The sequence below is a fragment of the Arvicola amphibius genome, chromosome 2 (assembly GCF_903992535.2).
Source record: "Arvicola amphibius chromosome 2, mArvAmp1.2, whole genome shotgun sequence".
Taxonomy (NCBI): Eukaryota; Metazoa; Chordata; class Mammalia; order Rodentia; family Cricetidae; genus Arvicola; species Arvicola amphibius.
In genome coordinates, this window is record NC_052048.2 from 4,487,707 (window position 1) to 4,510,410 (window position 22,704).

The following is a 22,704-nucleotide window of genomic DNA, read 5'->3' on the forward strand; positions in this document are numbered from 1 at the left end:
CCAGGGCTCAAACATTCCCTGCCAGCTACAGAGCTGCACGAAGAGCAGTGGAGCCTGGGTTCTCATGCTCCCGTGTGAGCCCTTTGCAGAAGGCTCACCACGCTAGGCTCTGTCCAAAGTGCTCCAAATGTGCCGATTTATGATTCTCAAGAGCTCTTCCAGACAGGTGTCACTGTCACCTTTCCGAAGAGACTTTCTCAGAGCACATGCCCATCACCCTCCACTGCCAGGGAGCCAGGACTTGAATGCAGACACTCTGGGGCTAGGTATTTAGCTAACATGCTCACTGTTCAAGAAAAGAATTAATGTGGCACCAAATAACTTCAAAGAGCAACTACTCAGTGGGATGGCTTAGTCTTGCTGCACAGGCCTGGCAACCTGGGTTCAACCCTGGAACCCATGCGAAGCTGGAAGAAAAGATCAGTCCACAAAGTTTTCTTTTGACCTCTACCTTCACACATCCTGGATGTATACACTAAAACACCAATTAAATAAAATAAAACCATTTACCAATGGCCTACTTAACTCTTCCCTGAGCCTGTGATAAACACTTTAAGGATATTGCACAGAAGTTCATGTATTAGTGTGCTGAGCTACTTAACCAAACATCAACAAGTAGATAGTTTACTAATCACACAAGTGCAGTTTAGTTCTGAAGGCTGCTGTCCAGGACAGGCACCGTCAGGTGTGTTGTATGAGGACCTGCCCTGCTCGCAGATGCCGCCTTCCTGCTACACTGTCATACAGCAAAAGGAACAAGGCAGTTCTCCGTGGTCCATTTCATAAGGGACTGATTCCATTTACGACCTCTCAGAACCTGTTCGCCTCCCAAAGCCCACACCTCCTTCCCCTCCCAGGCTGTGCTGGTGGAGGGGAGGGAGGGGCACACACAGACCACACCTCCTGAGACCCCTCCTGCACTGGTGGAGGGGAGGGGCGCACACAGACCACACCTCCTGAGACCCCTCCTGCACTGGTGGAGGGGAGGGGCGCACACAGACCACACCTCCTGAGACCCCTCCTGCACTGGTGGAGGGGAGGGAGGAAGGGAGCACACACAGACCACACCTCCTGAGACCACCCTGCACTGGTGGAGGGGAGGGAGGGAGCACACACTGATGTAGGAGTGTTTCTATCTATCTGCTGTTTCATTGGTTAATTAATAAAGAAACTGCTTGGCCTGCCTTTCCTCTCTGGGTGAGATGCGATGGAGCCAGCTGCCAGGTCAGACATGCTGAATCTTTCCCGGTAAGACACCACTCGTGGTGCTACACAGATTATTAAATATGGGTTAAAGCAAGATGTGAGAATTGGCTGATAAGAGGCTAAAACTAATGGGCCAGGCAGTGTTTAAAAGAATACAGTTTGTGTGTTGTTTTTTCGGGTTTTAAGCTAGCCGTGTGGGAGCCAGGCAGGATGAAAAGCAGGCCTGCCCGCAGCTCATACTACAACACACAGACCACACCAGGCTAAAACCCATCATATTTACTGGATTCTCTTGATTGCGGGATGGAGGGCAGATCTGAAGGGAGGTCTGGCAGAACAATCCACTCCTAAAAAAAAAAAAATTCTACTGCTTATCAGGGAGAGTCTTCTGGGAAGGAGCTGACCAAGCTTTCCGGAAAATTCTTAAAAGGGTCTGGTACACAGACTGGATAGATCCAGTATTCCCTCTTTTCAATGGGGATTTCTCCTATGGGCACACAGAAGAAGCTGAATTAAACTAAAGCAAAGCTTACTAAATTGTGGGCTATGACCAGAGAGTTCTAACGTATGCTGGCTAAACGAAGTCCATATTGTGCTGTGGATGCACGCTGACCACGGATCAGCTCCAGGCCAAGCGCGTGCATGCACGCTGTGTCACTCATGCTGTCCTGTGACTTCACTGCGGATGGAGTTGTGAACACACACAACGCACTCTAGCAGTGCGTGTCATCACGTCATGCGCGAACACTGCCTAATACACCTTGGCTCACATGCAAGACAACTGTGTTATGGTGGGAAGTGTTCTTACCACACAGAAACTTTCTTCTCACAGAAATGGTGGTTTACCCATAGGAAACAAGCCCCCCCTTCCCACCGCAGCTCCTGACACACTTGGTCTGTCTGTGTACAGCACTGCTAGATACACAGCACCAGGAGCACGCCCATCTAGTCTTTAATAAATGGAAAAATCATGTTTATTAAAGAATTATTTAAGAAATAACTATAGTTCATTATCATTAAGTGTTTAATTACATATCGATTTTATATGCATTTATAACCACAGTTGTGTAAAAATTTCTCAGATGGAAAGAAGTCGCTAGTGGAAAACCTTAAGCAGCCCTGAATTAGATAATGAGGGGAAGGAGGTTGGGCTAAGCCAAAGCAAATTCAATTAATCTTCAATGGATAATATGAGAAGCGATCATTAGGAAAACAGAGCTTCACAAAAACAAGTGCAGCACCCCTTCCCAGGACCCGGGGAACTGGGCTGTTGGCAGATGGGGACCCACTGTGCATGTATAATGTGAGGTGGCTTCTCTCCCGGGCGCCCATGCAGTTCCTGCACGGCCTGAGAATGACGCTCCTCTGTCCTGTCTCCGACTCATTTTGGCAGAGCTGGTCACAGAGGAAGGGAGGGAAACTGTGTGTTCTCAGAAACTGCTCATGGAGATGAGGTGACCGGTACCTCATCAGGTTTTTATTTAATTTTTGGCTAAAGCTCATGGCCTTGGCTGGCACCTGACCCAATCTTCTCCATGGAAGAAAAACAAGCCCTTGAGAGTGAGAAGTCTTCCAGCTTGAGGGCTGAGAGTCACGGTAAGCGTTTGCCCCTGGAGGTCCTGGCACAGGCACGCCTGGGGAACCGTGTCCACTCCAGGGCCTCTCTCTCTGCCTTCTCCTTCTGTCCTTACCTGTGCGGTCAAAGAATACCTTAGCAGCTGTATTAGGGCTTTTACTGCTGTGAAGAGAAACCATGGCCAGGGCAACTCTTACAAAGAAAACATTTAATCAGGTGGCTCCTTTACAGTTTCAGAGGTTCAGTCCATTATCATCATGGCGGGGAGCATGGCGGTGTGTAGACACACGTGACAGTGGAGCTGAGAGTCCTATGTCTTGACTCAGAGGGAAGAGGAAGTCAACTGAGTGTCACATTGAGAGAAGCCTGAGCAAGAGACCCCAAAGTCTGCCCCACAGTGGCACCCTTCTGACAACAAGGCCACACCTCCGAATAGTGCCACTCCCTTTGGGGGCGTCTTCTCTCCACCCCACAGGCTGTTTCAGGCATCCTCCTCACAGTCTCACGTCCTGCACGGGCTTCTGTTTCTTGTCTCTCTCTGCAGCAAAATTCCTCAGTTCTCGCACATTCCACCTTCTCTCAGGCGCATTCCAGCCAAGCTCTTGTTCCTGGTACTCAAAGTGACTCTTACCACGGCCATGAGCTGGGAGCACTCGGGAGCACAGGTTGGAATGGATCATTGATGGCTGGGCTGCTGCTATGTAATCCATCTGCAGTAGAAAAGGACCTGAAGGACAGGCGCATGGACAACACTGGCCTGAGAGAGACGGCACCCACGTCACAGCCCTCCACTCATGCCTTACACACTAGACAGCCATTTCTGAACCAGAAGGAAAGTCCAGAGGGAATGTTTCAGTCCCAGACCATGCAATAATTTCTTCAGCATCAAATCTCAGTCTCAACAATAACCCTTCCCCCCCAAAAAAGTTCAGCTTACAACATAAGTGTAAACTACAGTGAGAGATGCCCAAGAGGGTAGGTGGTGCGAGAGGCCCAGCCTCCCTAAGACTAGAGACCAATCTGAATGAAATTCTAATTTACTGGTTGTAAAAATCACTAAGCTTCTAGAGAGGGTGAACCAAATGTCTTTGGACAGAAAAGAATAGAAATGGCAATAATTAATAATTACCCCCATTTGTCCTGAAGGTGACAATTTTTTAAATGGTCTATAATCATTTTATCTTCTTAAAACAATTTCCTTTGTAACATGAGCAATTTTCAAATGGCTTGCATATAAAACTGCAGTTGGACAGTGTAACTTTTAATATGATCTATCTGCTAGTTCAATGAAGAATAATTTAAAATAGCCAAGATTCTTTTGAGACCGAAAACAAGAATTGCCAAATATTTAAGATTAAAGAAACTATCAAAACTAAAACCTCTCTCTCACACACACACAGGTACACATAACACAAGCAATACCAGTAAGCATAAGAAGAAAATAAGATCTGGTATCACATCACCAATTACAACTTTCCAAAGTTTGGGAAGCTTGTGCACAAAGCAAGTGTCTCTGAGTCACACGAAGTCCCTTAATTAAATACATGTAAACTTCATGCTTTAACCTTACAAAATAATACTTCACCCATTTAGACATCAACTTAGCCACAGACTAGGCAAGACAAGAGAACAAACCATAAAATGAGTGCTGGAAGGGAAGACAGGTGCAGGCCGTGATTCATGCCTTTCCGTGACAGAAGTACCGGAGTGGAACGGCACAGACTAGCCTTCCCTGGGAGCTGGGGGCCACACATGCAGCTGGGCTTGGTGACTACTTGCCAGAATTCCTGTCTGTCCATAAAACATGCTACAGCGCTCTACAGGAAAAGCCTAGGAGGTATAGAGCGCGGAAGAACCATCTGTACACAGGACCCATCCATCAGATCAGTCAAAGCAATCTGCAGAGATGGAGAGGAGTTACAGGTATCCAGTTTCCAGAAATACATCATGCTCTATGTGGTCACCCTGAGATAAGCACCGTGAACTTCAGCCAGCGAGGAAGAACCAGTGCTGAGAAAGGAGGGTGACTTCACCCTATCTGCCTACTGCTCACACACCCAGCAGTCCTTGCTTGCTGAGCATGCTGAGTCAGCACTGGGTTGTGCCTAGAGTGACTGGGAGTCCTGGCTCACCTACAAAGGCAATGGTTCATACTTCTTCTTCCTACCTATCTATACATCTACCTACATAAGTGTGTGTACACCCACCTACCTACATCTGTCTGTCTATCTGTCTATCTATCTATCTATCTATCTATCTATCTATCTATCTATCTATCTATCTACCTATCTATACATCTACCTACATAAGTGTGTGTACACCCACCTATCTACATCTGTCTGTTATCTATCTATCTATCTATCTATCTACCTATCTATCTATCTACCTATCTATCTATCTATCTATCTATCTATCTATCTATCTACCTATCGATACATCTACCTACATAAGTGTGTGTGTACACCCACCTACCTACATCTATCTGTCTGTCTATCTATCTATCTATCTATCTATCTATCTATCTATCTATCTATCTATCTACCTACCTACCTACCTACCTATCTATCTATCTATCTATTTATCTATCTATCTATCTACCTACCTACCTATCTATCTACCTACCTAATCTATGTACTTATCTATCTACCTATCTATGTATCTACCTACCTACCTATCTAGTGCTTGGTTTGAACAACTATCTATCTCCAATATAAGAGAAGAGAAGCCTTCTAGCATGAAAATATATAGACTATGTCTGGAATAAGACTGAAATTTGGGTGAAAAGGCCATACTATTTTAACAAAAATGATAGTAGCTTTCATTCATTAAATTGTTTATACACCAAGTTATAAATTTTCAATGAAACAAATAGATCTTCTTGTATTCAGTACATTGAGTGAGAAGACGAGGTCTCCCAAACAAATGGCATTTCATTCATTGACATGTAACGTGACTTCACCCAGACTGAACTCCATACGACATGACAGTTTCTGAAAGGACAGAATGGGCACATTTGGAGACATCTTGAAAGGAAAGAATAAAAAAGAAGATGAGAGGAGGAAAAAGAGACAGAGAGAAGAAAAGAAGGTCAAGTCAGGAAGCAATCAAGGCTGCCCTTCCTCAAGGAGTGACTTTTCTTCTAAACTGAAGAGCACACTGGTGACATCAAAGAAAAGAGACGATCACTACAGAGGGAGAGTTCTGGACTTGGTAAGGTCATGGAGCACACATCCCAAGTGCTGGAATGTGGCTTAAAGCAAGTTTCCCTAAACCTTCTAAGGAGCAATAACGATCTGCCTGGGCTCTGAGAGAAAGGAAGAAAGAGGCAGGCTAGTGTGACTATGGTTCTCTACTCCTGTGGGATTCCCCTCTGTATGCTGGAAATATGTTTTATTTTCATTGATTATTAAAGAAGCTGCTTTGGCCTATGGCAGAGTAAAACCAGATGGGAAATCTGAACAGAAATATAGAAAGTAGACGGAGTCAGAGAGATGCCATGTAACTGCCAAAGGGGAAGAATGCCAGAACCTTACCAGCAGGCTACAACCTCGTGGTGATACAAAGATGAATAGAAATGGGTTAATTTAAGGCATAAGAGCTAGTTAATAGGAAGCCTGAGATACTGGCCAAACAGTGTTGTAATTAACATAGTTTCTGTGTGATTACTCGGGTCTGTGTGGTCAGGAATGAACAAACAGTCTCCATTTACGCTATGCAGACACCCTGCACTGTGCTGAGAGCCGCTAGAGACGGGTCTCTGTGCATAACCTGAGAGTAAAGCATAAGACAATCTTGTTCACACTGCACTTTCTATATGCTTGGATCCACTGCATTAGCTCACTCTATGCCCTTCCTATATGCTTGGATCCATTGCATTAGCTCACACTGTGCACTTCCTATATGCTTGGATCCATTGCATTAGCTCACACTGTGCACTTCCTATATGCTTGGATCCATTGCATTAGCTCACACTGTGCACTTCCTATATGCTTGAAGCCACTGCATTAGTTCACACTATTCACTTTCTATATGCTTGGAGCTGCTGCATTAGCTCACACTATGCACTTTCTATATGCTTGGAGCTGCTGCATTAGTTCACACTGCATTTTTTATATGCTTGGAGCTGCTGCATTAGCTCACACTATGCACTTTCTATATGCTTGGAGCTGCTGCATTAGCTCACACTATGCACTTTCTATATGCTTGGAGCTGCTGCATTAGCTCACACTATGCACTTTCTATATGCTTGGAGCTGCTGCATTAGTTCACACTGCACTTTTTATATGCTTGGAGCTGCTGCATTAGCTCACACAGCACTTCCTATATGCTTGGAGCTGCTGCATTAGCCCACACTATGCACTTTCTATATGCTTGGAGCTGCTGCACTGGCTCACACTGCACTTTCTATATGCTTGGAGCTGCTGCATTAGTTCACACTGCACTTTTTATATGCTTGGAGCTGCTGCATTAGCTCACACAGCACTTCCTATATGCTTGGAGCTGCTGCATTAGCCCACACTATGCACTTTCTATATGCTTGGAGCTGCTGCACTGGCTCACACTGCACTTTCTATATGCTTGGAGCTGCTGCATTAGTTCACACTGCACTTTCTATATGCTTGGAGCTGCTGCATTAGTTCACACTGCACTTTCTATATGCTTGGAGCCGCTGCACTGGCTCACACTGTGCACTTTCTATATGCTCTGAAGTATAGTTTTATTTTTTAAATGAGCAATTTTTTTAAAATTAATGACTACTATTTGCCTTCGGGAGAAAGTTCCCAGAACTTAGGAAAACTAAAAAGGAGCCAATGTGTCAGGTAAGATACTCTGCAGTAACCAATCTTTGCCTTTAGAGAATATAACTAAGCAAAACTAAAAACTGTTTCAAGTGATATAAAATCAAGTTTGACTTAAACTTAAAAGTAGTTCACTTATCACTGACTTCAGCTCATGAAAGAGCAGCCAGGGCTCTTCCTGGCTAGGAACTCGGTCCAGCTTGACAACTGTGTCAGGACAGCACAGTGTGACCTTTCCAGGTTCTTATGCCCCACAGAGAACAAAACTAATCCACCAAAGGATAAAGAAGGCCTCCAATCCATTCAGACAGTTAGGAAAAAGGAGCACTGGAACAGCTATGTTGAGGAGGAACACCACAGATAAAGTAACATTCAAGCTCAAAGGTTTAGAATATTTCCTGAAAATCTCCTGCATGGCTAGTCCCAGTGGGTGAGCTAATCAAAACAATGGAGTGAAGAGGGAGGGGAAAGAAATGAACAGTAAATAACATGGCTATGAAACTGAAATGACTGTCCCACTGTCCATGTAATTCATGAAGCCCACCGCATCACATCAACAGCAACATGTGAACATTTAAACACCAGTGACACTGGATATAATGGGCACAGGGAAGGAGGCAGAGTTTAAGACAGAGATTACTAGTGTGTGTCCCCTCCAAAATACGTTCAATTCAATTCAATGCACTGAAATCAACTGCCATTTAAACAGCATCAAGGGACTGGGCTTTAAGAGGTTATCAGGCCAAGAGAGTACCACCCTCATGAGTGGATGCATGCCACTGTCTGTCTCAGAAGTGGGCTCCTCATACAGGCCCCCCCACCTCTGTTTCTGTCCTGGTTCCTCCTAGTTAGCATGTGACAATGCAGGCAGAGGTGCTTACATTGACTTAGAACTGTGAGCCATAAGTTTCCTTCATCATAGAATGCAGAGTCTAAAGTGCTGTGTTACAGCAACACAAGACAGACAGGATTCCGCCGACTCTGGCCTGGATCACAACATCCGCGCTCAGGAGCTCGGTGTACATGTTTGGCCCTGTGCACACTCTCACTGCAGCTCACCTCAATAAAAAAAAGTAGTTCTTCAAAACTCAGCGTAACATCTGGGTCATCTGGTTAACCTTACACTGGACATACGCATGGAGTAGAGCATGACATTTCAGTGCAGGCCCTTCTCACAAAGCAGCACCATTAGCCATCTCAAGGTGATCAGTTGATGGTGGACTTTACCATCTTCCCAGCAGTGGGTTTCTGTATACAACTTAAATTAATTTTCCTGGCCATGAACTCTTTTTATAAATTATGATTCATTAACTGTCCCGATCACTGGGATTTCCCGTGACATTTCCATAAGCACATATACTATACTTAGAGCACGTTCACCTCTTTGTAGCCCTTCTTGTCCTCTCTGCCCTTTCCCCTTCTCCATCCCCAGGGAAGAGTCCTCCACCTGTCTCTCTTTCATGTCTATCTTGCCTAAATTCCACAGGAGAGAAAAATGTAGTCTTTAGTCTGTTTATTTCATTTGCCACGATGATCTTCAGTTCTAGACATTTCAGTTCTAAAGCATCTATGTTTTAACTCAAAACAATCTTGCTAGTAATTACCATATTGTAGATTGCAGTTTAGAAGAAAATCAAAAGAACAGTTTCTTTTCTGAAACCACACCCTACTTTGTACAGACACTGGAAACAGTGTCAGAATACAGGGTCAAATTAACCTTGCCGTACAAGTAAAAACTTCATTCACCTGTTCCTAAGCAAGACTACAGCACAGCACAACACAAAATGAAAACGTTAACAAGATGACATTAAGTCACTGTACTCCTGGCCCGGGGTCCCTGAGGCGCGCACATTAACGAATGGGTGCCGAGTCCTTCAGCTCTGGAGGCATCTTACTTCTTTCACGTTTCATTACGTTCAGTCACACTGAAGTCAAGTGCGTCTGGATACAAGTTACCCCGGAAACTCGAACTGTAGAAAATGCCCTGTTCTGCCGCACTGTTTCCTAAGGACTGCCACCTCCAGCCTTTTCAAATCTGCTAGTACACACTGTAACAACAAACACTTCTTCACGAGCTTTATTCAGAAATACCCTCGTAGAACCCTTCAAACCAAATACAAGAATATAAAATATTTTCCATCAAAGCAATATAGAACAGCAACATGAAAGTGAACATATGCATATGTGCATGTGTATGGACACACACACAAACAAACACAAGCATGCACACATGTTCAGAATATAAAACCTTGAGAGTATCCCAAAAACAATTTCCCATTACCAGAGGCACATTCATCACCACCAAGTCTTTCATCCCAGAAATGCTTTGCAGGGCAGCTGTGAAAGGCTTCGGAGCTGAGTCCCACCCTGTCCTCCTCAGGGACACCTCTGACAGCAGGGGTCAGAGAAGGCTCTGGAGGAAGCCTGCAGCCCTATTCAGAACAGATAGGAAGACAATCTGTAAAATGAATCCTGTTTTACCAAGCCTGCCTTTTCAGAGAAGTCAAATGCTTCAGAGGCTGGAGAATGGCTCGTGGTCAAGAGGGCACACTGCTCGTGCAGAGGAACCCAGTTCAGTTCCTGTACTCATGGCAGGCAGCTCCCAACCACCTAGAATCCTAGTTTCAGAGGATCCAACACCCTCTTCTGGCCCCTAAAAGCATTGTATACATGTGGTACACACAGATATATTCACAGAAATACACATAAAATAAAACCTTAATATATCTCCTTTTAAAAAGAAAATATAGGACTCAAAGTTTGTTTGCACTATTTCAAATTTATAACCTAACAGACTGCCTGTGATAAAGCGAAAATTAGTCTCTATCATCACCCTCTAAAAGAAAAAGGACTTGAGAAACTGTCTTTACGGAGACAGTTTACTTTACTTTACTTTACTTGGTAGCTACTCTGACTGTAGGACATTAACGTGGAAGCTCAAACAGCCCTTGTCACACACACTGCACAATGAGTGTGAGACCGCAGAGCTTCTCGGTTGTCCATCAAAACTGGATGCTGCGGCACCCAAAAGGCACAGGGAGGCCACCCTCCCCACAGCGAGCAAGGCTGTCTGTCCTCTGCCAGTCAGGCTGACCCCCAGCTCTCTGTGAAACCTTCATTTACTAACAGGCAAAGAGCATTTTATAAAGAAGGGCAGAAAGGGTAGAAGGCAAAGGAGTCTCTGCACTTAGTCAAGAATTAAAGAAAACAGCAAAAACAAAAAGCTCTTTAGAAACAAATTCCAAGGTAAGTCATCTAACCCTCACCTCTGTAACCTGAAGGGTCTAGAGAACTCGAAACCTGAAATGGTCAAGCCCTGTGCATGTTTTGATCTAATTACAGGGACACTAGCTGGGCTGTCCTCCCTGTCCCTGTCCTTCACACGAGCAGGATTTAACGGGCTTTTTAGTTTTTACATGGATGTAACCAGCTGGCTTTGTTAGCGTCACTGTTGCACACTCAACCGTGTGAGCATGCAGTCACGATTTTTCTAGTGTCCAAACACTGTAGCAGGCTCTGCATGAGAGCTGAGCCAGTACAGAGATGGAACTGTAGATTGGGGAGCCCAGTTGCTCCAGTAATTAAGCAATTACTAGAAGGTTTTAAGGTTGTACATTTTGGGTGGAGGATTAATTTATGTGAGACCTCTGAGGGTCATGCAATCACATAACTTTGGCAAATGAAGGGCTAAGGAATTTATGCCATGGCTCGCTGGCTCGTGTCCTTAAAGATTTTATTCACCTGTAAAATATGCACAGTTCCCTCATAAGTGACTTACTCGCCACAAACAAGGTCAGACCACTTTCCCTCCTGAGACCAATGAGTCACTCCGCGTCTGGGGGACAAGAGGTGATGGAGCAGGCACACCCAAAGCAACCTGAGACAGAACTCAGTTTTGAATCCCTGATGAGCGAGAGCTCACAGGACAGTTCGGTGTCACCAGAGAAGCCACGGAGCCTTCCTAGCCGCGCTCTGAGTAGACGCCTCTGCTTTCAGAAGCAGTAGTTAAAGAGCAGGCAGAGAGCAGCGACCTCAGAACTGAACTTGTTAGGACATGCACCTGTCAGCACCAGGGTGGCCTGGGCATTCGGACAGTCACTGAAGTTCTTTAAATAGACACACTGTAAAGGACAGTCCTGGAATCACCAGTGACCAGAACTATAAATGTCTCCCCAAACTCTAAAGGGTGTTTCACAGTAACTGTCCTGGGCACTCGGTTTCTAGGATGCTCATGCAGGGTTCCAGCAGGGCCAGCCAGTGTGAGGCAGTGTGAGAGATGGCAGAACACCATGCTGCTATCCTGAGTGGTTGGCACAGGCACCTGAAAACATACGCAGCATTCTTAGCATGATGCCCAACATCTATCTTAAAAATCATGACTTCCCTGTTTTAACTTGCAGTCCTAAAAAGCAAAGCACAGACAGCTGCTTCCCGAGAACAATCTCCCGTCAGCTCGCTCCCCACTCAGCCCTCCTCAGCCCTCTGACCCACCGCCCGCAGTGACTTGGGTGGGAGGTTTCTGTTGAGTTTCACCTAACACTTTGTGTTATTGGAAAGGAATTCAGTTGTTTCTTTAAAGACCACTTAATGACCTAGAGTGTTCCAGGAAAGGTTCTCTCCTGCTTTCTACCACCCAAAGCTCCGAGCAACAACACAGCACCTGCGAATAAGCAGTTACCAATCAGGCCTTCGGAAAATTGCCTAAAGCAAAGGCTAAAGATGTTGAGGAAAAGACCTGGGAGGGGTGGAGGGGTCTAGAGAATAAAACCAAAGCCAGGCTGCGTGTTTCTTTGGCGAGAACAAGTGGTCCACACTGGCTCCCAGGGGAGGCGGCCTGGCAGATCTCCTCTGACCACTCAGCTGCCTAATGCCTGAAGAATGCGAAGCTTGAAGGAGTCTAAGAAATCCTGGCTGCAGGACGGAACTGACGCAATTCACGCCTGCCACGTTCACACTATGCCCTTCAGAAATCTCTGCATCTATTTATAGAAAGTTTCGAGCAAGGCCAGCTACTGCCAGCCATTTTTACTATTTTCAAGATATACTCAGACACAAACTACTTTTCTTATGAATAAAAGACAATACCACCCCCCACAAAACCTCAATTCTTAAAGTCTTAGTCATGAAATTACATGAAACAGCAATAAGAAGCAACACAGTAAGAAAAAATGGTGGACCTCAAGTGAGATACAAAACTGGGAATAAAATGTGTGTGTGTGTTTCAACAACGGGGACAGAAACCTGAGTCCACAGACGCCCTCCTCCGGCCGGTTCCAGCCACAGTCTCCAGAAGCCAGTTCCTGACTACAACGTCCTAATTGTTTCACAGATGTCACCCATTTCCTAGTTCTTAAGAAGGCATTACATTTACTTCTTATTTACTCTGCAAGCGCACGTGTGTGTGTGTGGGTACACATATGCCATGGAGGGCGAGTGGAGGTCACAGGACAACAGGAATTCGCTCCATCTAAGATGTGGGTCTCGGGGACTGAACTGGTTCTCAGGCTTGGGGGCACCTTCACCCACTGAGCCATCCCACCAGCTCGGTTATGTTTCAGACACTGTTATCACTGCAGTGCAAAGGTGTATGGCTGCCTGTTTACAATGTTTAAGGATAAACAGTAGACTGTAAAGCATCATCGAATTCCCCTTCACGTATGATGCCAGCCGTTGAGGAAAGCCTTTGCTCCAACTAGCCCTGCCTACGTGTCCTCCAGGAGACCCTGACACGCCTGGGGATGGATGCAAAGTGCAGAGGTCAACCAGCTGGAAAGAGACCCAGCAGCCAATGAAAACCATGAAGGAAGAGACTAGCTGTTTAAACTAGCAGCCACAGGAGCTACTATCCCTGAGTAGACTCTTCCCACTCACCTTCTCCGCCCCTCTTTACCTTCCCAGCCCACTGCTCCCTCTTCATCCAGTTCACTTCACAGATGAAAACAACAAAGATCAAATCCTTGCAGCACATCACTGTTGCCCATGAGTCCCTCTGTGTCAGGAGACTGTCTAAGCTCCTCACCTCCTTTCCTGGAGCCGCCGCAGAGCGTGAGTCAGCCTCCCACCAATCAGCCTTCTGCCTCTAGCTCCATTCCTGTTGGCGTCCCATGTCTGAGCCCACCAATTCTCTGCTGTGCCAAACACACCTCACTCCCCAGCAGGCAAGTAAGATGTCTTCTTGCCACCCCTAGAAATAATTACCCTCATACCTACAAATTAGTACAGTTCCCACCCTCACCAAAGCGCTTCTCTGTAACAGAGGGAAACTATCATAGAGATCCACAAGTAGTTAAAACGCAGAGAATACATGACCACGGGGTGCCCAGCCCAGTGCAGATGACACATCTACACCACAACCTACTCAGGGCTCAGGTAACATTACAGGAGAGGGAGTGCAGAGACTCTAAAGCTAGAAGACCAGGGCATCTGCTGTGACCTCTCTCCCCTCCCCTCTCCTCCCTCCCCTCCTCTTGTCCTCTCCTTCCCTTCCCCTTCTCCCTCCTTCCCACCTCCCTCCCATGACAGATCTTCAATTTCAATTGGTCAGCCCCCAAACAGATACATATGAGCAACACATAGCAAAGGGACTCAGCAGTGTGCACGTGTTAATGTGTGTGTGTGACAATAATAATTAAGAATAAGAGGTCAGAGCTTGGGGGACAAGGCGGGAGCTGAGGGGAGCGAGTGGACTAGGAACGATGTAAGAGCAGTGCTCGTTCACGTGCGACACTTTCAACATGAACAAATAAAAACAAATAAAACAGAATGTATCCGCTTGCTTTTTCATAGATGATATCCCCTGTACCCACAAAGTAAGAATAAAGTCATAAATACCATACAAATCTGAAATATTCCTAACTTTGTGTGTTTCTCATAAAGAGAAAGGACAGGAACACACCAGGTGTTTTTGTTTCTTTTCTGACATCAAATTCACAGATACACACTTCCTATGAAATTCAATTCTGCTAAAAGCAGTGTTAGTGAGAAAGGTACCCTCTGCTTCACATATCCCATAGGAAAGGCTAAGACAACAAAGGCTCCAGAAAGAACAAGGTGGACTTGCTGTGGAAATACTCGCTGGGTGCTGCTCTTATGGTTAAAACATCCAGTCAATAGGCAATGGTAACAATGAAAACAATTATATAATAACAAATTGCTAAATTCTTGCCTTATTTAAAGTAGGACAGGCACTATAAAGACTACAGCATGGATTTCTTTCTGTGCAAACTTGTGAGACATCACCATTATCCAAAGCAGCTTCTTAACCTGTGGATAGCGACCCCTGTGGGGGTAGAATGGCCCTTTCACCTTTCACAGAGGTCACCCAAGACCCCAAACAACACAGATATCTATATTATGATTCATAACAATAGCAAAATTACAGTTATGAAGTAGTAATAAAATAATTTTATGGTTGGGGGCTCCACAATGTCAGGAACTGTATTAAAGGTCATAGCATCAGGCAGGCTGAGAACCACTGCTGTAGAGAAATAAAGTAACATTTGCTAGGTCCCAACAGATGACAGACATCAAATGTCCCTCCTTATCTGTGGTCCTAAACTGGAGCTTCTTCCAGCTACTAATGCTGCTACCACATGAGCAGGATGGGTGGCTGGCAGCTCGTGCACTCACAACTGCTGGTACAAAAGCTACGGTGAGCACTCAGCAGACAAGCCCCAGGCAGCGCTCTGTCCGGTTCAGACACGTCCACACTGAGGGCAATTCAGTGTGTTTCCACAAGGCCACCTCTCCTATCCCATGCAGCTTTCAGGAAATGTCTGCACTCCACAGTACCTTGTCCCTCCGTCCTGAAACACTCACTGGTCCACACCCCATAAAGAACTGAACCTCACCCCAACAATCTCACAATCTACTAAACACACAGGATATCAGAGAGCAGCATATCAGAAGCTAAGAACAGAAGGTGATCAACTATTCTAAACAGCCCACCCACTGATTTTTGCTTAAACACTTCTGAAATACATTTCACAAAGTTCAGCAGCTAAGCTGTGGGATCATTATTTGGCCAGGGTTTCCTTCCCCTGGCTATATTTCAATATCCTACACCACAGTGTTTTCACAAGACCAGCTTCGGGCTAGACCAGTATTCACTCAAATTCTGTTGAAGATTTAGGGCCAATTTGAGGGAGGGAACATATACCAACAAATATATAGAGGCTGAAAAACAAACATAACTGCATGAGTAGAAGCTTTATTACAGAACACATGCCTGGTATAATAATGGGACATAAAGGGTTAAATGTAGAAAGGTAAGCCCTGGGAATAGAATCACATAATATCCATGGCCCAGGAGGTATATAAAAACAAACCAACCAAACAAACAAACAAAAAACCACCACTTGGCTGGCCCTGCATTTTGAGAGCAAATGTTCAAACGGATGGGACTGAAAGAAGACAGAGAAAGGTGAAGAACAGGTGAGGAAGCAGGTTAGTGCTGCGGAGACAACCCTCTCACAGCTCTGATGGAGGCAGGGTCCTCAGAGGGACCCAAAGGTGGTGTGGAGTATTAGCTGGAGATGTGGTCCATTCGTTTATGCTACTGAATATTTGTTTAAGGATGCAAAGATATGTTTTATTCCTTTATGTTGTATTTGTTCAACTCTGTGAAGCTTTGTTACTTTGCCTGCCTAAAACACCTGATTGGTCAGATAAAGAGCTGAAAAGTCAATAGCTAGGCAGGACAGAAAGGATAGGCAGGGCTGGCATGCAGAGAGGATTAAACATGAGGAGAAATCTAGGCTCGAGAGAAGATAGAGGAGCAAGAAATGGAGGAGAGGAAGATGCCAGGGGCCAGCCACCCAGCCAGTCACAGAGTAAGAAGGAAAGAAAGAAATTTAGGATAAAGAAAGGTAAAAAGCCCAGAGGCAAACAGAAGAAGAGAAATGGGATAATTTAAGTTAGAAAAGTTGGCTAGAAACAAGCCAAGTTAAGGCTGGACATTTCTAAGTTAAGAATAAGTTTCCATGTGTTTATTTGGGAGCTGGGTGGCAGCCCCCAAAGAATAAAAAACAAAAACAAAGAACTACACAAAGGAAGGAATGTGTTCTGAGTGATGTAGATGACAAAGGTAACCTCACAGGTGAGGGCAGGAGGCAGCCTCTCTCTGCACAGGCTTCACCCTGCCCTGGCTTCTGGCTTCTACCCACCCCTCTTCTACAGCACGGAGCCCTTATTCTCACCAACCCCACACTTCACACCGAATCTGGACAATTCAAACGCTTTGACCAGAGAAAGTCAGGAAGAGGGCTCTGACAACACAGGAACCTGATACTATTTCCTGAAGTGTATATGTGTGTGTGTAGGGATTTCAATTCTTCCCTATAAGGAGGGAAAATTGCTGTGGGTGGGACTACTTCCTAAATCAAAGGAAAAATTCTAATGAGAACAGAAAGGTCCCTTGCTATGCTGTATTTTCATACTATCACAAACAAAATCCCAAATACTGGTAGAGACACCACTCCCAGTCACCTGGACATTCTCCTAAATGCCAGAGATTGCTGTGTTAACCTCTGCTCAGCTCAGACTTGATTATCCCAATTCACTGTGTGGATGAACCATCTGTTCATAATGCTACTCCCAGGAGAAAAACCCCAAGATGGCTCACAGAGGTTTCTAGGTGGACGTCTGAAACTTCTCCAGTTAGGTCTCCGCCACCCCCCCCCACCCCCGTGCACTACAGCCTAAGGAAATGAACTTTAAAATGCAGGAAGAATAAGTCAAAGATTGAGAAGGGTTTATTCTAAAATAACACAAGTGAGTTTCTTTCAGAAAAGGAACAAAAGTAGAGGATTGGGAATGCAGTAAGTAGAAGGTGCCTGTCCAGCACGAATCCTGGGCTCTCACCACCAGCCCTGCACCAAAGGCGCTATTAGGGACTCCAGTGCACACTCAGGGACAAACAGAGATGTAGGAGAAAAGATACTCCCCTGGTGAACACAAAACTACTTTAGGATGTTGGCATGTTTCAGCATGTTCTAAACAATTAGCTAATTTCCTAAACTGGCTGATGGTGTATGTTAATCTTGAATCACTGCCCAATTTCCCATCAAAGAGAAGAATACACAATAAAGCAATCAGCTCACAGAGCTGACTGTCTTTAGGTTTTAATGCTATGTAGGTCAAGGACTTGAATGTGACCTGTCATAGTGCCTGAAGGCAGGTCATCGGGTCCTTTCTGGAGTTACAGCACCCAACTGTTAGGGCTCAGTTTTGCTGTGCTCTCAACTCTGAAAGCGTAGGTGACATCTGTAATGTTTTGAGCCAGTTTGTCTCCAGGCTCAAAAGAGAGCGGCTAGAGCTCTTTTCCATGTGACAAACGGCAGAGCACAGAGCTTCATGGACATTAACTCATCTACTGATGTCACTGAAATGACCGTGCGATGGGATTGTCCTCGTTCTCTGGTGAGAACAGGCACAGGGTGGTTATGTTACTGAAAGCCAAGCCTCCAGAGTACACAGCCTGTATTTAAGTAGCAGCACTGTCTACCTTAGCTACACTCCTGACCACTCAACAACACTGCAAGGGAGGCTCTCCCATCCTTTCTCTCCAGACTGAGTCTACCCCGCTAAGTTCCACAACTGCCAGAGGAGAGTGGCCATCCCCACAACTGCTATTTTTAACCTGATTCTGACTGATTACATTTAGTCTTATTTTCTTTATGTTTAGAAGGCTGTCTCAAGCTGCTAAGGAGATTGTAATCTCTCATTATTACCGATAGCTCCACTATGGATTGAGTATAAGATGATGCCCATCGGCTCAAGTGTTTGAAAAACTGGTGCCCAGTTGGTGGTGCTCTTTGGGGAGGGGGGGTTATGGAACCTTTAGGAGGCACACCCTTGCCAGAGAAAGTACATCACTGGGGGTAGATTTGAGGGTTTGTAGCCTTGTCCCAGTCCCTGTTCTTTCTCCCACGGAATGGATGACACAGCCTGGTCTACACAGTGAGATCCAGGACAGGCAGGGCTGCACAGATTCTGAGACAACTCCCCCTCCCCTGCTGCTACCACCAAAAAAGAAAACGGTCTAGACAGTAAGCCCTTGAAGAGAACTCTTTAAAAACTGTGCTGGGGATGCAGAGGTGCAGTCTTCACTGTTGTTGGCTTCTGGTGGGGGTGGGGTGCTGAAGGAGAAGGACTTGGTTTTCTTTAAGGGGCAGGCCATTGGGAATTTGACCAGGCTCCAGTGAGTGTATGGGCAACACAAACTGGATTTGCTTTTTGCTTTTTTCTTTTCTTCTAGGAAGGTCACAGGGTGGGGTGGACCAGGGGAGACCGGGAAGAGAGTGTGATCAGGGTGGATTATGTGAAACGCCCAAATAACCAAAAAAACCACTACATTAAAAAAGTGGTATTGCTTCAGCTCAGGAGTCGCTAAGGAAGCTTACAAGGTTTCTAGTGCACACCCTTGAGATCAGGACATGTGCTGCCCACATACGTCACAAACCAGACCGAGGACACAACCACAAACGTAGGTAACAGGATGATGGCTGTGAAAGTCGCGCCTGTAAAACAATCATGCTTCAGCCGGGGCTGGCAGCAGCAGGAGAGAGCACTCAGGGAAGCCAGAGCAGTCCTGTGCATTAGCCTCTGCGCCAGGGACTGAGTGACAGGGGTCAGCATGCCTGCCTCGCTGCACCTCAACTCAACAGCAGACATGCAGAGGAAGCATGAATTATCTGCTAGGATGAAGAGTCCCACCGTGCCAGAACAGCAGGCTGGGCCTGCAACCATCTCTCCGCTCCTCCTCCTCATGCCAGACTGACCCCTCACAGCAGGTTTCCTACTGCATGCTCAGTTAAGAGGATGCAGCTTAAAAAGCATCTCCACACAGGTTAAACCTAGAGCTGAAGGGCTAACAAAAAAGGCCCAGCAGAACCTGGCATAACTCATTCACATCACTCAACTCAGTGTTTTTCCTAGGATTTAAGTCAACAAACCTAAAGAGCATGACTGAAAAAACAACCTTGTTTGTGGAATTCACACTAATTTAAACGTCATGACCTGTCGCTTTAAAGGCCTGGTGGCAGGGCGGGGTCTAGGGCTCCCTGCTGCCTCCATCTGAAGAAGGCTGGAGTGGTGGGGTGGCAGGATGGCAGGGTGGCGAGGACTTCACTGTCACTCCACAGTCACAGCATTTACTTCTTAAATTACAGGTTCTGCTAACTGGAGAGAACGGCCATGCTGCTGCTGCACATACTTCTTAACATAGCCTGGAGGGTCTTGGCTCTGAAGAGAGCCTCTAATTCCAGGTGTAACAGCACAATGGGGTCAAGAGCCTTGTTCACACAATCCTGCTGGGGACCGTCAAAGACACATTCTATTTGTTTCAGAAAACCTGATGAAAATACAAAGTACCTAAGTTTGGAATTCCAGATTTCACACCTAAATTTCTAAATGTACCACCACCTCGCTTTTACCGCTGTGAACCTCTGCCAAAGGGCCACCTTACTTGAGAATTTTCCTAATTCCTGTCTCCCAACTAAAACTGTCTACCACCCTGCTTGCTCCTCACTCCCGCAAAGGTTAACTAAGACCTCCCACTGCTGTCCCTGTCCCCATGGCTCACGCTCTTCAGTCCTCCTGGGAAGTGCGGGCTTATCTGCTCATCATAGCTTCAAGCCTTTATCTTAGGTGACGTCCTCTGTGACATGATGTCACACGATGGCCCTCCTCTCTGCACCCCGTCAGAGAGCAGCATCCACCCCCTTCCTGGCTGGTCCTCCAGCTGGGCCAGGCACTACAGCGCTCTGCTGTTGAAGTCTCTTCTTCCTCACCCACATGCCACAGGACAAGCTGATTGCGCGTCAACTGCCCAACTGTGAGGTCAGCCAATTGATCATGCTGAAGAAATGACTGGGCTATATCTGTACTGCTGGCCAAATTTACAATCTGCATTTCTAGCCACTTTCTAGGGATCCCCTTCTAGAAGTGAAAATGACACCTTCCTCTTTCCTGCTCTCAATGTGCTCTGGTTAAACAGCATGATAAACGGACATTAATCTTTCTCTCCTTAGCTATGAAATCCCTCCTTAAAGCCCCGGAAACATCTACATTGTTTACTGCACCTATGCCCTGAAGGGAGAGTTGGGACCTTGTCAACAATGCCACCCAAGTGGCCAGCCTACACAGAGCTGAGCCCTTATTTTATTGAAAGTACTTTTGGACTTTAGATATTGACATTTGTCATGGGATCCTATGGACTCCCAGGGTTCACGGAGGCCAGTGATCCTGACCTCAAAGTCAGCCCTGTGCCTGTATTCCGGCTGGTCTCCAGACAACCTATGAAGGGCCAACTGTACAACTTCTGGAAAGAGCAGGAGAAGCTGCAAAGCAAGAGTGTCCATTTTTTGTCATACACATATGTTAGTTTGGGGAACCTGAGTTGGCAAGTAACACTGCCAGTTAAAACCACTAAAACAACACACTTAATCTACTAGCTGGCATTCAGTGAAAGAGCATCCTGCAAAACAAAAGGTCACTGATACGAACTGCAGTGATCTGGGCCAATTTTTCCAGAAAATAAAATCAAATGATCAGCTGAGTGAGAGAGACTGAGTAAGAACTTAGGCTTTGCTAGCACAGAGGGAAGATAAATAACAGGCCACAAGCAGAAGCCAGGCAGTTGACACGGGAGTAGCCCATAAATGAAGCCCAGCAGGAATGCAAACATGCAAACATCTCACCAAGCCAAGGAACAGGGTCGGTCTGGTGTAGGAGGTCCTTCTGTTTATGTGTTGCTTTCATTGGTTGAATAAAGAAACTGCTTCAGCCTTTTGATGGGGCAGAACTTAGGTAGGCGGAGTAGACAGAACAGAATGCTGGGAAGAAGGGCAGTCAGAGAGCCGCCATGGAGCTGCCAGGTCAGACATGCTGAATCTTTCCCGGTAAGCCATGACCTCGTGGTGACATACAGATTATTAGAAATGGGTTGAATCAAGATGTGAAAGTTAGCCAATAAGAGGCTAGATCTAATGGGCCAGGAAGTGTTTAAATGAATACAGTTTCTGTGTGATTATTTCGGGTATAAGCTAGTGGGGCAGCTGGATGACAAGCAGCCCACTCGTTCCTATTACATAGGTGGGCTTGTGCACTGGTAGGAACTGAGAATCCCTGATGTGAAAGGCTCCGAGGACTTAACAGAAGGACCCCGGTCAAGCAGGCCATACAGAAAAAGTCTATTAATCTTGCCTCCAACATTCACTGTGGCCTGCTCGCTTCAGCTTTGGAGCTATCTCTCCAAATATAAGGTGCAGATTATTTATCAGCAATGAAAGTTAGGAACTAAATCAGGTGTAGACACAATGTGGCTAGCTGACATTCTGAAGGACCTAAGTGAGGAAAGCCAACTCAGGAGGAGAAACAAGAAGGAACCAGCCCAATGCTCTGGGACCATAGCTCTCCTGTCCTCGCTGCAAAGCCAGGGACTTCCAGGTGGGCACCATAGGAGGACAGCACATCCACCTTGTGCCCCCCCCCCCAAAGCAGGGGGAGGAAATGGAGACAAGCCAAGAAACCCAGTGGAAGATTTGTTCATAAAATCCTGACTTGGAACAAAGCCTACACTCCTCAGGGCCACACATACTAGCTCCATACCTCAGGGCAACACGTAAGACCTCCATACCTGGGCCTGGCCACACCATCATCCCAAAAGTGACTCTACAACACTCCCTCCCAATGTTACTCCACCCATCCAGTTTTGTGTAGGTATCTAATTTGATTCTTGATTATCCTGGCTGATAATCAAACCTGGCACTTAGAGTTAGGGAAGGAAGTTCGGAAAGTAGAAGTGACATATCAAGACTACCAGCAATAAGTACTGGAGCTGGAGGTGAGACTGGAGGCAGCTGACACCCTGGACCAGGCTCTACCGTGTCCTCAGGGATGAGACTGGAGGCAGCTTACACTCTGGACCAGGCTCACCATGTCCTCAGGCTGTGGTAGAGACTTTTCCCAGCTTCCCACCACATTCACCCCCACACCATTACCTGACATTCCATTTCTCTTAGGACTCTGGTCTTTGGTGTGCACTGTCTTCTAAGTGACAAGTATTTAACCACTTTCTTTACGGAGCTGACCAGGGCCTCACACATGGCACCTGAGCAACTG

At 46.0% G+C, this 22,704-nt stretch overlaps 1 protein-coding gene across 2 annotated transcripts in view; it reads right to left on the bottom strand.

Moving 5' to 3' along the window:
- The window catches only part of Rassf8 (Ras association domain family member 8), a 76,665-nt gene that overhangs the window by 40,964 nt on the left and 12,997 nt on the right, over positions 1-22,704 (bottom strand). The gene's annotated exons all lie outside the window — the stretch shown is intronic.